The sequence below is a fragment of the Galleria mellonella genome, unplaced genomic scaffold, assembly GCF_026898425.1.
Source record: "Galleria mellonella isolate WM207_F2 unplaced genomic scaffold, CSIRO_AGI_GalMel_v1 utg223, whole genome shotgun sequence".
In the NCBI taxonomy this organism is placed as follows: Eukaryota; Metazoa; Arthropoda; class Insecta; order Lepidoptera; family Pyralidae; genus Galleria; species Galleria mellonella.
Genome location: NW_026442042.1, coordinates 1,432,550 through 1,447,169, shown reverse-complemented (window position 1 = coordinate 1,447,169; position 14,620 = coordinate 1,432,550). Strand labels below are relative to the sequence as shown.

At 31.6% G+C, this 14,620-nt stretch overlaps 1 protein-coding gene across 12 annotated transcripts in view; it reads left to right on the top strand.

The window, feature by feature from the left end:
- Window positions 1-11,327: 11,327 nt before the first annotated feature.
- LOC113517221 (potassium voltage-gated channel subfamily H member 8-like) overlaps window positions 11,328-14,620 on the top strand; it is a 78,048-nt gene continuing 74,755 nt past the window's right edge. For 2 of the 12 annotated variants that reach the window (XM_052894637.1, XM_052894636.1), the window contains exons 1-2: window positions 11,328-11,641; window positions 12,531-12,838. The gene's annotated coding sequence lies outside the window, so the exon portion shown is untranslated. Of the gene's footprint in view, window positions 11,642-12,484; window positions 12,839-14,620 lie in introns of all 12 variants that reach the window. The other 10 variants (XM_052894635.1, XM_031912458.2, XM_031912463.2 and 7 more) reach the window with 9 other exon arrangements.

Sequence of the window (14,620 nt, the reverse complement as noted above, 5' to 3'; positions counted from 1 at the left end):
TAATAATAGTAGAATTTTATATATTAAAAAGAACACTCATTAATTTTTAAAGTGATTTTACTGGACACGAACATTCTAAAATCTAAAGTCACCGTAGATAATATTTCGATGACTATGTAAAACATTTATTACAGGCAGAGGTCATTTATTTGCTCAAGTTTTTTTTTTATTTTATGCCTAAGCTTTATGCGTTTTTATCTTTGTGATTGTCAATTTAGCTTTTTTAACTGTGTCTGTATAATAATAATACATAATGTTTGTGAGTTTAATTCCGGTTAGATGAGGTTAAATTTATTCATTAAAATTTCCATGACGGCTTGGTTAGGTAAATTCTATTCGATATAAAAAATGTAGGCGGTTTAAAATACTTAGGCAGCAGTTGTTTATTTAACTAATCGTTGAAATAGTTCAAACTGAGAATAGGATACGAAAATCAGACAACAGTCGCTTGTTTTAATTTATTGGAACAGAACTTCACCACATGTAGGTTTTCTGCATCAGAAACCGAATTTGTTTCTAAATTGAAAACGCGACGTTTCACAAGATTCCTGAATTGCCAATGCCATTTTTTTCTTTCAGATGCCCATACTAAAATCTGTCAATATTCTAAAATATTTAAAAATGCTGGAACAACAACCTAAAACGTTAATAATGCAATGAGATTTGTATTAAACTGTCACAAAAAGTATTTTAGATATTTCTAAAAAATGTAGTTAAGATTAACGTTTTAGTACACTATAAGATTATTTTAAAGTTAGGGGCAAGTAAAACCAAATATGTACATGTAAAAAGTATTTAGTTAGATAACTAAATTAAAACATTCTGACAAGTTCTTGGGAAACCGATTTTTCAAGACGAGTAAAATTGCCTAATACTATATCTATAATCTTTGGAGAGGGTTATGCTCGGAGTCTCTTTGCGTGAAAGAATCCGAAACGAGGATGCCCGCAAAACTAACGCAAACTAGATGGAGCGACGACCTGAAATACATTGCAGGGAGTCAGTGGATACAGGTGGCTCAGGACCGTTCTTTATAAACAGTCTATGGGAGATGCTTATGTCCAGCAGTGGAGGGAAAATGGCTGAAATGATGATATCTGTAACTGGTATAGCGTCTTATTTTAGTTATTAAACTAGTTTCTGTCTAAAAATTACGTATTGAAAATTCAAATTATGTAATTGATAATACTATATTAATATTTTTTTTGATGGGATGAAAATGGTATGGTAACCCCGCCTGCGCTAACGGGATACGCTGGCGGAGCACCAGTGAAGGGTGATGGATGAGAATGAAAACAGGACAGTTAGCCCATCATGATGAATTCATCAGGAATTAACCATGATAGTTTCCAGGGAGAACCGCGAAGAGGTCGACCTGGTTGGGTATATTGCTAGCAATGGGATTCTCAGTCTCAGTTACTAACAATCCCTTTCCCCTCACTATATTAATAAAGTTTATTTATTTTAACCAACTGCGTGCCTTGATAGTAAAAATAAATATAAATATGAAAATTCATATTAAATCCGGATAAGTCAAGATAAAGAGAAAATATATATTTATTATATTATTTATGACAAAATTTAAGAAATGTCTTGGTGAAGCGCGGACGCTGCAGTACAATACCTTGATTTATGATGTATAGACATGTACTCTACGAATCTATGTAACTCTCCACGACTCTATAAATTATGGTGGTCAAAGTTTGCCCGTAATTGTCAAGCTTGTGTATAATACAATATAAAACTCATTAAAGGAATACCCACGGTAGACAAAATGTATAATATAGGGCAAAATCGAAACTATTAATAGTATGAAAAACTTAAAAATGTATCCGTGATATTTTAATCTAATGTTCTTTAGATTAGGACAGAAATTTCGTAAAATGAAAATTCAAATACGACAGCAAAATTTTGATTACTCCTCCATGCCAACTCAACAGCTGAACGCGCCTTATTAATATGGGGAACTTTGCATACTTATTTATAAAACATTTATTCATCCTCAATGCGACGTATTGTCAATATTATATTCACCTGTTAAAATTATAATTAAACAAGAAAATGTTCCAAGAGGAATTACATTCATGGCTAATTAAATTATTTCCGCTATAATCAAGATTCTCACAAGGCAACGATATATGCCAATTTCTATACGAAATTATCAAGAAAGCAAAATCGTGTTTAAGGTTTTTAAGCAAACTGTAATGGTTGATATTAAACAGATTTTCATTACATACGAGTTTCGACAATGTTAAAATATGATGCTTACGTGAGATCATTAAACCGTTATTTACTTATCTACTTCATGCATTACATCAACATAATTCCGTATTTTCATTAGCTTCGCTTGGTTTATTTATGAAATAACATAGAACGAGAAATAACATGAATACTTATAGTAAATTCACGTGTTTTGTTTAGGTAGCGGTATAAATCCGTGCAGTAATGAAATTCGTGCAGGCGACCGGATCAACGTCGCAAAACATATTTTCCTTTAGGAATCAATGATTCCATTGAAAATATGGACAAACCTAAATACATATTCACATGGTAAAAATAGGTACATGAAACATTTTAGTGCAATTGAGTTTAGGGATAGACGGAGAGTAAGTTTCTGTATTGTGTTTTAGCATATTCGTAGTAGTTTTGTGTAAAGGTAACTAGTAGGTGGTCACCATCAGCTTATTTATCAGGTATTCATGGAATTTCTACATATTACAACCACAATTAACTTTCATACATATTGCTAGACCGTTGAATTTTATTCCGAGTTTGTATTGTACCTGATTTTCATAATTTTAACCATTTTTTATCAAGATAAATTCTGTTCTTCTTATTTATGATGTAAAAGTCTTTTAATTGCTCCTAGTTATGGTAATTATCCAGAATGCCGTTATTGTTATTCTCCTCTTTACTTCAAAGCCTTCTCGATAGATGAAACGTTCGTATGCTGGTCATGATTTCAAAACACCATTATTGGCGATTATGTTGCTCTGTTATGATCGACGATGTAGTTGTTACACTAAAATGAACTAATTCACAAAGGTAGGCGGTATTAGTTATTTTTAAGAACCATCACTTATAAATTAAATTGCTTTTTTTACATATATACCAACTGAATTTTAAATCTTTTTTTAGCCATAGAATTGACGAAGATATCGAACCTACTTCTGTAATAATATGTTATACACAAAACATCTTTGTTTGAAGTCACTTGAAAATTAAGTAAATAAGTAAAAGATTTCATTCCCTCTCGTATTTCTTGTTAAGAATTTGCAGTATTCTCAATATTTACGGAAGATATAAAATTTCGCTTGATCTTAAAATTTAAATTCTAAGAAAATCTCAACTTGGCTAAAAATGGAAAGGTTTGCTCCTTTATACGAGTATTATTATATACAAATCATTTTTAGGTAACTAAAAGGCATTAGATTCTAAATTTGCAATTTTTTATGTTGATATTACAATTATGAACCGATTTTGATATGAATTTTTCAAACGATATTACTTTTATGAACAGAATTTTAAATTACGTAGGTAATTAATAACAAGGCTGTTATTTGAAAAGTATTGAAATTGTTAAATAGTACTCGTATAACAGTACCTACTTAACTGTTAAACTTTCCTGATAAAGATTGTTTAACTTTATTAATTCAAAACTTTTTAGATTTAAAATATAATTTAAGTGAAGCCTGATAAAGCAATTATGCTTTTAAATGTAAAAATTACAATCAGCATCATTATCATATCAGCCTTTACCTGTCCACTACTGAATATGAGCCTTCCCCTGAGGGGGGGGGGGGGGTTGCCATTAGTTACCACGCTTGGCAGGCGGATTAGCAACCGCAGTTAGGCTATGGAAATGTTTTAAGAAGGACGATGCTGCCCCTCTCTCGACAATTAAGTTCCTTTAGTCGCCTGTTACGACACCAACGGGAAAGGAAGGGGTGGCCTATTCTATGCCAGGACCATACGGGAAACATTCCAATATTGTTTTATAATGTTTTACTTATAAATTCGTCGGTTCGTGCTCATTTTATACCGATAAGCTTGCTTGTAAACACAGATTTAGATTTAAATAGATGCAATATCTATTATACGCGTACTTGGCTTTTCATCTTTTGGTCCTATAAAATAGATACTGAAGAACCTATGTGACTTCATCTAAATATTCATTCCGAGTTCCGAAAATAATAATTCTGCGTTATAGATGCTATATATTAGCGTCACAATATAACGTAACCAAGTGGATACAATTATATTGAAACGCTTTAACTTCGCGGCGTCATGGACATGCACAGCATGAGAGAGCATCTTCAATTCATACTCGTACAACTGCATATTTTGTTCTTACATCGTGGCAGTAAAATCGTACAGTATCGTGCTTTGTTACGATAAATTTCTAAAAGTACTATTATCGTAATTTATGTTTATCTATGTTTATGCTCGTAAATGAAACAATATTTTGTAACTACTGTCTCACTTATCGTTTAATCCATTACCGTGTTTTCGTAATGGAAATCAATACCTCACAATCTGATGAAGTTACTTTATTAAACGAGGGCCTCTATTACAGATTAAAAATAAACCGATGTAGCTAAATCTATATACCTCTATTCTTCATACTCATGCTAATCTAATGACCTAATTTATGAAATAGTTGATTCAATTTGGTTATTTATTAATTAAGAACGCTAAGTGCGTTCCTAATCTGATTATTTATAAAATCGATATAACGCAATATCGATTTTATAAATAATGATAAAATATACAAACATACCAAAGACCGTCATTATTCTTAATTTCATCTGTACAAATTATCTTTAGGACAATTTTTATCCAAATCTGTATAATAAATAATTTAAATAACTGCGAAAAAAAGCTTATAAATAAATAAGTACAAAACATATTGTTTAATAGTCGCGTAGGTCCCAGCATAAAATAGGACATCCCTTCTTTCCCATGGTTGTCGTAAGAGGCGATTAACAGAGCTTATAGTGGAGGAATAGACAGCAGCGTCCATCTTAAAACATCACCAAAAGCCAAACTGCGGTTGCACACCCGCCTGCTAAGCGTGACAAACCCCCCTTATGAGAGAAATTATGTTCAGCAGTGGACAATTAACGGCTGATACGACATATCTTTAAGCGATTTCAAATAAGAAGGAGGTCACTACTTTAGGGGAGTAACTTTCAATTGTATATAATTACCTATGGCCGTGTGGTCCCAGCATAGAATAGGCCACCCTTCCTATCCTGTGAGTGTCGTAAGAGCCGACTAAGGAGGGCGAAAGATGGGCAGCAACGTTCCTCTTAAAATATCTCTAAAGCCTGACTGAGGTTGCCAATCTGCCTGCCAAGCGTAGCAACTATTGACAAAATACCCCAAGGGGGAAGCGTATGTTCAGCAGTGGACAATTAAAGGTTAATATGATGATAATGATATAATTACCTAATTATTAGATAATTTATTTATTTATTTATTTATGGCAACAGTCATTTACAGATTAATTAACAACAATATACATTACAGTTTTAGAACAATAGACCTAACAGTGCCAATAACAGTATTTTTAAAACATAGAGATAATTATTTATGAAGTCCCATGGAAACACGCATGAAATTTAGCAAAAATCCAAGGTACTAATATATATAAGTATCAAAGATGAAGAAAAAAAAGAAGAAGCGCCGATTTAATTTAATTTAAAGATACTTATTGTTATCGGTCATATTAAAGGAAACTCTTTTTCCTCGAGGAAGGAATCGAGGAAGAGCTCCAACACGATGGAGTGATATAATAAAAGAGGCTTACCGGACGAAGTATACTCAAAAATGTATACGGAAGGCTGAATACCGCACGGCTTGTAGAACCATGGTGATGAAAGTGGCTTTATTGTTATATGGAAATGTGAATCTTGAGTATTTTGTATATCAATGTCTACTATATAATTAATCTATTCAATATTATAACGTGACGCTGATGTCAGTCGAGGTTTGTCTTTTCTATAGGCTTAACGGGAACGTAACGCTATTTTATGAGTGAAATATTAGTTCGTGTACTTACAGCGTCTAACAAATACACGTGGTGTAAATAATAATATTTAATATGTTTATTTTTTATATTTCAAAGGCGTCTTTGACGTAGTATGTGGTACTTAAACCTATGTGGAGTCAAAGGTCAAAGTCTTAATTTTTATTCTAATAAATCTAAAATAAATCTTAATTTTTATTATTTGAAAAATACACATTTTTTCATAACACTTTTTGGAGAATAATAACATCATGAATATTGTTTTTTATCGCTATTTACCCGATGTAAACATATTTAGTGACGATAGTTTATGTAGTAGTTATAGTGTAGTATATAGTTTATGTAGTATACACACAGTACTCAATAGTTATATCATTATTAGTTATAGTTATTGCCATTGCTATATATTGATATATATATATATATATATATATATATATATATATATATATATATATATATATATATATATATATATATATATATATATATATATATATATATATACATATAAGAGGTATCGTTTTTTATGTGCCCTATGGAATCGGTGATAATATATCTTTTCCGACTTATGAGGTCAAAGCTTATTACTACGAGTTCCTATTCCATCTTTTTTTTTAATTATGACTCCATCAGGGTTCTTATGATTTTGTGAATATCAAGGTTGGAAAAGATACTGTTGAAGTTTTATCGGTGATGCGATATAATTGTTTTGTCCGTGTTCGTTGAGTTTTTATCCTTTTATCATTTCCCTTATTCCATCTTTCGATGTGAATATTTGACCTAAAAAATCCGTATCCTGTATAAAGCTTAATTGGAAACCGGAAATCCTGCCTACAGCTATTCGAAGACGAAATGGGATAGGTATGTAATAGATTGGTTAACCCGAATTAAAGCTGCAAATTAGGAAAGCTAACGACGTTAACAACGAACACGCTCTCTTGGTATTTGTTTACTTCCAATTTGGTAATGCAAAAATGTTATACGAAAACAAAAACAAATATTTAAATTTGTAAATTGAGAATCTGGGACTTTCCGTATGGTATAGAAGGTTCTATTTTCAACCGTTTTGAAGTTTTTTATATCTTGTAATTATCTTTATTATAAATTATTTTAATAATTTGCATTTATTAATTTACCAAGTATATAATCATAAATGGTTTGTTTGAATCGAAGCATTTGGTGTTCCATTGTATCTTCCCACCCTAATGGGAGACAGGCGTGACGGATATGTATGTATGTATGTATGTATAATCATAAATGAACGTTTTTATTCAAGCACGTCTATAAGTAGCCCACAATAAAAAAAAAGTTATGTTATAACAAACGATAAATCGCTTTTTATATATATTGTCTATGAGACGATTATATACGACGATAGAGACGTTCTGAAAATTACTAGAAATAATAACATATAACAATACTTACTAATTGTACTTCAAATGAGTAATACAAACATGTGAACAATAAGAAGTTAAATCCTGTTAGAAACTTTCTCTGCTAATTTATTTATTTATTTTTTTGAAAACGTACAGCTGAATTACAGTCAATACATAATCAAATTTATATCTATGTTAAGCCATGAATCGTTTTCACATTTGCGTAATGACACAATTGATCGGTTTTTATATAAGCAAAATATATACATACATACATATATACACATATACATATACATACACACGCATATATACACATATATATAATAATTAAAAAGTTATAAATTTTGATGAGACACCTTTTAGCTTAATATATAATAACAAAACAAAAACAATATAAAGCAAAACAACGTTACTAAAATAGTCAATTAGGTGCAGCAGGGCGAGAACCAAAGAATGATTTTGCTACATGCAATTTAATTGCTTGCGGTTTTGTGTGGAACAGATCAATATCATCACAAGTAATCATAAGTACTGCCACTTTTTTTATATTATAGCAGGACAAATGACCACACCATTCTGAGCACACACAAATATAATATGGTCCATGAATACAATCAACCGAAAAGATTATTATTTACTCCAACGGTTGGCTGCACTGAATCGGTTCACTGAGTACTTTTTCACGCTACCTTTGAAGGATTCGTGGTTATATGATGAAGGGAACACGTCACGGGAAAGGCCATTCCACATTGTTATGGTACGGTTCAAGTAAGAGTTGACAAACTTACTTGTACGCGACTGCGAGCGGTCAACCGTGTATGGATATAATCTTTAGCATAACCTAGTGGTGCGATATCGAAAAAGAAAGGTGGAATAAGAGAATTAAGTTCCTCTGAGCACTCCCTATGAAATAGGCGATAGAAGACACTAAAGAAGACTACATCTCTCAGTCAAGTTTGTCATTTTATTTTTCGTTAGAAAGAAATAATTATTCACGTGAAGAGGATAAACGATACTATAATCCAAGATATCTATTTTTTTGCCGTATGCTTGTTTGCTACCATTGAGGTGGCAAACAAGCATACGGCTCTCCTGATGGTAAGTGGTTACCGTAGCCTATGAACACCTACTATACCAGAGGTATTACGCGAGCGTTGCCGACCCTGAAGAAACCTTTTTACCTCCCTTTTGATGAACCCCATGCTGTAGTCTCTTGGGAAAACCTCGGCAGGGAGCTCTGAGTCAAAATTTTATTTATTGAGCCATATTGAGTAATTAACGTTGAAGTATCATTACTAACTTCACATTTATAATATTTGTACATAGTAATCAGTACCATTCATACTTATTTATTAAGCACTAAAGATTAAATAAAAAAATATATAATACAAAAAGCTTTATTAAACATTTATTATCACGTAAACTCATATTTATATATTTCTTCTTTTCATGCATGCTTAATTCAGATAGTTATTGCTGAAAATGAAAATATAATCTTTTTTTCATTTTCTAATATCGAACGTAATGTGTATAAAATATTCACAATAGGAATAGTTTCCTATCATAATTTTAAACTATCTCATTTGACAAATCTTGGAGAAGAAATTTCGTAAAATGTTATTCTGAAAATCAGTAGGTAAATTAACTAACCTAGAAATTTAACTTCGTAGTAAATAATAATAAAGTAAATTTAATACGTTCCATAAAACAGACTTAATATTGATAAAAATTGTATGGGTAAAATACGTGTGTACACAATATTGATTAAATAATCAAAATATACAATAGAAAACAGACCAAAGATAATACATACAGATATATAGTAGGAGAAAAGGAATGTACAAAGGCGGGCTTAACTCTATAAGAGTTTTCTTTCAGAAAACCCAAAGAGGAAAGAAGCATTCATGTCAGTGAATAGTATAATGTACAATATAAGACAACTTTTAAACAAAAAGAATTATATAAAATTGTATTATACATAACCAATTATACATAACCATTAGTTTTATTTTATATATGCGTTTTTATTCATTTCACGCAAAAAAAAAACTACTAAATGGTATTGTATGAAATTTGGAAAACGGATAGGATATATACAACCATAATATTCATAAAGATAAAAGATACACTTTAAGTTTGCTCTTAAAAATATTTAGAGATTGAATTTTTCGGAAAGGCATGACAAGGAATGGAAGTATCATCAAAATCATATTAAAGTTGAAAAAAATATCAAATAGCACAAAAATGTTCCTCTTTGAAGCCGATTGAAACAAAAGAGAAAAGAGATTTATTTTACACAAGTGTAATTATAATAATGGACCCGGAGCATAATAATAGGCATCGACAATAATTATGGTACAAAGTTAATAATGATTTAAATCATAACGTAACAGTCAAATTAATGTTGGTAGTAAAACTATAAATAAATACGAGTACAACACGTATCAGAAAGTTCTATATCAGTTCTATAAAAATCATAGAATAAAATTACCTTCCTAGTCAATAAATATTCTCAAATATAGTTATTACCCTTACGCGTATATCTATATTTACTGAAGACAGGCTAAAATACGACAGCACTGGTAATCCTCCCTTTGATATAATATACTTACCTACCATAAATTCCATTGTAACCAATAAACGTTATAAGCTAATAGTATAATATATAATACCGATCAGAAGCATATTAGATATCAATATATATTTTAATAACTAAAAAGATCTTCTATTTAAATTATGTAAATAGTATCTATCCGTATGTGAAATTATGCAATTTCATTATTAAATTTATTTAGCTTTGGTAATTTGTAAATGTCCAATTTTTTGTAGGTACCTACTCTATACTTTTTATTTCTTGAAACATTCTGTATTTTATTATAGTTATGTAAGTGTAAAATTATATAATTTTTCATGCAATGGATCTATTATGTGGTAGTGAAGGTCTAAAGTTGAAATTATGGTGCTATAGCTACAAACCAAATAAAATTAATCGGCTCGATATGTAGGGATGCTTGGAATTTTGATGCGTGTTAGAATCGAAAATATGAATATCTACAGAAAACCAGAGTAGATGAAATAAAAGATAGCAAATAATGTAAACGAGTGAGGTGTAAAAGCAATTTTTTTATACGGAGGTGAATTGATAATTGGACGACATCATAAAGATCTAGGAGTGTTTTCCAAAGTGAACTATAATGACTAAAATAAATATAATAATATAATGAAATGCATTACTATATGTATACGATGCAATTAGTCAATTTATTTTTTATTATCGATGTAACAAACATTGCTACATCGATAATGTAATTTCCTGAAAAGGCGAAGGATCAATCATATAAATCCTTATTTTTACTTAACTCTTTCAGTTTTCGTTTAACGTTCTATCAGCATCTTGAAAACATTCTTTTGTTGCACAACTACATGACCGTATTTTGTTTTTTTCCTATAAATCTAGCTGGTTCCAGGTATGTTCTAACTCTTTGTCCTTTGGGCTTTATTCTGAGCCGAAAATCTTTGTTCTGATGAAAAGCTTTAGTGTTTTAGAGAATCTGGGGTGTGAGAAATGCTTTCTTAGATATAAATATACTAACAGTTATGTATACATACTTATGTACAAATCTACTCCGAGTACGTATAGTAAAACTCGTTCAATGAAATTGGGCTTTTTTATTTACGAGTAGTGGCGAAGAGAAAGGCAGCTAGTGGTGCGTGGAAGGTGCCACTGGATGCTGACTCTGGAGGCGATAATGAGGATGTAAATTGGCGTGTAGAGTCGGGAGGTGTGGGCGCTATGGCGGGGGGTGGCCCGGGCCGCCCAACCTGTGGCGTATCTGTTGCGCCACCCGGCCGCGCGCCCGCGCCCCTCACGTATCTCGTCGCCGCCCGACGCGCCCAGCGCCCGCCCGGCCCGAACGCAGTCTCACGCCGCGCACTCGCTGCTTCGCCGCGCGACATCCGACACTCGTGGTAAACAACGAGTTTTCCGCTCAAAAGCACGTGTCTAATGACTGTTACTTGTTCAATCTATTGTGCGAAGATTTTTTTTTCTTTTGTTGTTGCCAATGTAAAAGTTATGAATTGAGTTTAGCTGTCAGTTACAATATATTAATGTTTATTGGATGGCATTATTGGTATGAACTATAAAATAATAGTATTCAATGTATATGTAATCAGCAAACAGTGCAATTTTTATGGTTTATTTTTATTAATTTAATTGATGAAAATTGTAAGTGTACTAATTACAATTTTTTTATCTTCTGTATTACCTTATTTCTTTATGCTTAAATTTAAACGATTTCTTATAACAAGAGCTAAGAATTAAAATAATCATATAGTTAGTTTGTTTAGCCATTTTTTCTGATCTTTGTTTAGAAAGAAAATTTCATTTATCTAACAATTATAACATCTAGTTACGTTAATACTTTTAGCTTTCGTAAGATAAACTAAGTAAAAGTAGATATTTTTGTTATATTTTACCTTCACAGCACGTTATCTATTTTTAATGTATTATAAATCTGGTAAAATTTAGTGAGGGAACTCATTCATCGATATTTACATTCACATAATAGGCGCCTTTCCGCTTGAACCCGAGAAATATCATCCATCATTATACCTACCTTTGCCAGCATTGATACCAAATACCCTTTGTCCGTTGTCATATTCAAAAGACATCCCACAAAGTTTGAGACTTGGTTATTTAAAATTATTGATAATCGCACGTTATTATGTTACCTTATATTATTTAAGTATTTAGAAATTTCACAGAAAACAGATAATAAATAAAATTAAAACGTAGATATATTGTCTATTTTCTAATTTTTTCTTACACACTTAATAATTTTTTTTTACAAATACGGGTCGTATGACCCGTATTTGTAAAAAACAAATATTAATATATTCTTTGTATCTCCCAATTGTATCCGATAATAGATAAAAGCATTCGCTGTGTCTAATTTAATTTAAAATCACAGCAGAATGGTCGACCCTTGGCTGTCAATACCGTTATCATAAATATTCGATATATTACCTATCTCCCGCACGATAACTGAATCGATATTCAAACCAATAGATATCATTAGATAAACGTAACTAATGGAAGTTCGTATGCCACCTAGCGGTAAATATTTTGTTGATAAATTGGAATAACAAAAAAGAAGTAAATACAGAATACTAAGAACAAGAACTATAAACAAGACCTGAGCCAATTTTTTAAAATTCGAATACCAGTAACTGAAAGATTTAATAGTGCACAGTGATGTTATATGAAACTAGACTTCGTGGATCTGATCAGTGAATAAATCAAGATTATTGTGGAGGAGTGTAGTGCTGTGTGGTGGTTTCAAGCATTGTCGACAGGGATCCGATGGCCGGCGGTCCCCGGAGCCGCTAAATCGATCCCGCCACACCGGCGCGCCTCTCGTTCGTAAGTGCAGCACATGCATCTATGCAATCATCATCATCATATCGCTTTTTTTCTTTTGTTTACGTAAACATTTCAAATGCGCTCCAATCAGTAATGAAAACTTGTTATAATTATTTTGGAAATAACTAGTCATTAATCACGTAAAGCAAAGCGGATTTACGTCTGTGTTTATAAACTAAAACCGTACATGTTATAAACAATTTTGTTTAGACAAAGAGAAAACTACGACGTTATTTGAGTTGCAACGGTTCTGATTAGATTTTTTTTATACAACTTAGAATGGCAAACAAGCTGACGGCCCACCTGATGAAAAGTAGTAACCGTCGCCTATAGACATAAACAGTACTATGGACATAACAGAGTATACTACGCGAGAGATACGCCCCATGCATTGCCATTCTTGAGGATTCAGATGTTATTCCTCTGTACCCTGTAAAAAAATATTTTCTATAAAAATATGCTAATAAAACTTTTTATACAGAACTTTAATAAATCATTCCGTTAATATTTGATAACAAGTAGGTATTTGTATATTATAAAATATTAGTATTTTACTAGTCAATTTGATTTCTGAATAATTGAAACTTGTGTGCATGATCTCAAATTCGTAGAAGTACTATTTGAATGCTTTTGTCGGATGCAATGGGATTCCCAATTTGAAAAAAGAATTGATAATTTACCGAATAATAATATTACTTCTGTGATTTAACTAGGATTATACTTTGGATATAAAAGAGATGTAGATTCGAATGCCACCTAATCGAGTCTTTGTAAGGATTTTTTTTCAAAGAGGATTCACAAATAAAAGGTTATGCATTAAAAATATTTTGAAATACGGTCAATAATTTTGTATCCTTTATTTTCTCTTAAACCACCTGAACCTACTTAGATCTATTTCAATCATTGCTTATATTTATTATTACGGGTACTTGACATTTACTCGTCCGTGTAAGCCGAGATGTATGAAGATCTATCATTTCTCTTAATAATTCATGCACGATATATCAAATGTCACGCCTGTCGCAATTACCCTCAGTAAATATCAGGAATATTAAATATTTTCATGTTTCAGTCAAAATGCACACCATTGTTGCATGGAGAATTGCCAGGTACAATGTTTTCTGTTTCTTTTTAATCAACTGTATACGACTATAATTTAATGAAGTCAGTTTATTTGGGTGTTGGAGCATGGCAGCCATTACCAATACACAAATACTTTCACGAAAGCACAATCATAAACTAGCAAGCGGGAAATATTTATTTACGTTACACTAAACGCCCGATAGAAATATTTACGAAGGCAACAGTTATAATTACCTATATCAAAGTTCTTATACCCTTTTCATTATACCATACAATCTTTAGTTACATAAAAGTAATAAGTATTGACTGCGGATATTACCTACACACTAATACATAATTATCATGTACACAGTCATATGTATGTGTATATATATATATATAAATAAGGTAAAAGTTGGACCTTATTACATTATCCAGTTATTAAGATAGAAATTACTAATTACCACGCAAAGAATGTTGCCACATGCTTAACTGAGCCGCATTTTTTTAATAACAAATCATTATCATCATCATTTCAGCCAGTTAATTGTTCATTGCTGAACATAAGCCTTTCCCATAAGGGGAGTTTTGCCAGTAGATCCTACGCTTTTCAAGCAGGTTAGCAACCGCAGTTAGGCTTTTAGAGATGTCATAAGGACGCCACTGCTAATCCCTCTACCATTAAGTTCCTTTAGTCATGACAAATAACATTGTTTAAAA